The sequence below is a fragment of the Protopterus annectens genome, chromosome 14.part0 (assembly GCF_019279795.1).
Source record: "Protopterus annectens isolate FY-2018-M chromosome 14.part0, PAN1.0, whole genome shotgun sequence".
NCBI classification, from domain to species: Eukaryota; Metazoa; Chordata; order Ceratodontiformes; family Protopteridae; genus Protopterus; species Protopterus annectens.
Window position 1 is genome coordinate 554,345,284 of NC_056748.1, and position 2,096 is coordinate 554,347,379.

The 2,096-nt window shown below is 36.3% G+C and overlaps 1 protein-coding gene across 1 annotated transcript in view; it reads left to right on the top strand.

Moving 5' to 3' along the window:
• The first annotated feature begins 739 nt into the window (after positions 1–739).
• The window catches only part of LOC122789096 (myosin-4-like), a 232,205-nt gene continuing 230,848 nt past the window's right edge, over positions 740–2,096 (top strand). Inside the window, exon 1 of the mRNA XM_044056296.1 lies at positions 740–794. The gene's annotated coding sequence lies outside the window, so the exon portion shown is untranslated. The remainder of the gene's footprint in view (positions 795–2,096) is intronic.

Consider the following 2,096-nt stretch of genomic DNA (forward strand, 5'->3'; position numbering starts at 1 on the left):
ATCAGTCCACATTTCCAAAACTTCTTGCTGCTGCAGAGATATACAATGTTGTAATTTGTGCCTCTTCACTTATGACCTTTCCTTCACCCCTGCCTGAAATACTTTAATTCCCAATCACCATTTAATAAGAATTTCTAAGTTCTTCAAAGCAGCAGTTTTAACATTTATATTCCAAGAGCAAGTTTTACAGATTCCCCGCTACTTGTTTTCACTCTAGCCAAGCAACAACCCAGTGTCAATATCTAATACCTGCTTTTTCCCCAGTTAACATGATTCCTAGAAAGTAGGTCCGCATTCTATAAATTCTCTCAAGATTAAATCAGCATACTCTTGCAGCACCCCTGCAGAAAAACAGAGCAAGATTGAATAAATAGATTGTGTGTGTGTATATGTGTGTGTTTGTGTGTGTATGTTATATATTTAACTCTATAATGCATTTGGCTTTGCCTTTCAAACAGACTACCAAAATGCTTTCTGCTTTCAAGTATTTGCTGAAATACCTGCTAATGAGATGTCTAAGGAAATGGCATCTCATTACACAAGTGTAGTTAACACCCAAGTAGAAAAGGTCATGTGATTTGTGTCTGAAACATTGTAGAGAGGGGTGCTGTCAGCCTGCCATCTGTATCTTATCCACTAAAATGGCAGTCAGAACACATCATACAAAAATGTTTTATTGTCCTTATATAGCATATGATGTTGAGTCTCCTGAAGACAGTTTCTTATAAAAGCTGTCCCTCTGCAAGTACAAGTTTTATCTTTCAAGGAACATCTCTCTCTTGCTCTCTCTCAAGGTATGTATCCTTAGCTACTTGTGCTTTCTGTTTAATATACTACTGTATTTTTTGGAAATTTTAAGTGGGGTTACTGTGCATTATATGTATCACTTCATAATTCTTAGCATTATCTTAAATTGTGCAGTGCTGTTGAGTTGTGGTTAGTGTTAGGGAATAAGCCTGGATTGTGGAGAGTCAGCAAGGAAGGAGAATTCACCCTTTCTTGGAGCTAGGGATATGTTACTTCAGTGGTTAGAGATGCTCTGTTCACACTTTGCATCAACTAGCAAGGGGGGCTTATAATGGGTAGGAATTATCAGTGACATTTCTGTAGCCACATACAAAATGGACTGTATCACACCTCTCTACCAATCAGTGCCAAATTGCAGCAGAATCAGGGATACATCTAGAAAAAATCAGGGGCAATCAGGACAATTTTAAAATATTAATACTATTAACCTGAGACACTGACAGAATAACAGAATGTTAATTAATATGTATCTTCTGAAGAAAACTCTTAACTTTTGTCATTATTTATTAAGTGTAATTCAATACCTTTTCTCCAAAAGTCACCATTTTAGGAGGGGTTAAGAGGGATAAAGCTAAAATTTGAGTCAAAATCAGGGATGTACCTGAAAATCAGTGACAGCTGAGAGTTATGGACTGCATATGTCTAGTAGTCAGGGAATGGCAAGACATATTCTTCACCTTTTGCAGGGTGAGGATTCCTGGTACCTGCCCCCTGACACCTGCTGCAGATTCTGAACCAACTTAGCAAGAACTTCTACCTTCAGGTCATCCTTTAGAGACAGAATGATAGCAGTTAGGCAGCTAGTGCAAGGCGGGCTTTGCAGTGGAAAGATGGAGGACAAAACAATGAGTACATATTAGAAAAGGCATTTATGTTTCCAAGACTCAGGGAAAGTTTCATTACACTGACAATGTTTGCACATAAAGTATACTTCTAATATACTCTGAAATTGCTCTTAACCAAAATTGTTCTTCAAATGTTACAGCACTGGCAATGATGTATCTGATGTGGCTTTGTATACTTCCTTGTTACTTTAGTCCATTTTATTTGCTGAAAAAATGTAATGCTGTTATAAATAATGTTACAGTCAAATGTGTACAAAGCCTTTAACTTATTAATCTATTTAGAGAAGACATTTTATCACAAACACTGCACATTTTTAGATGTAACATTTTTCCTTTACATTACTGAGATTTATAGCATCATTTTTTGAAAATGCAATGCACATGCATATAAAATATTACACACCTGTAACAACATGGTATAAACATGCATTGAATTCAGATGTA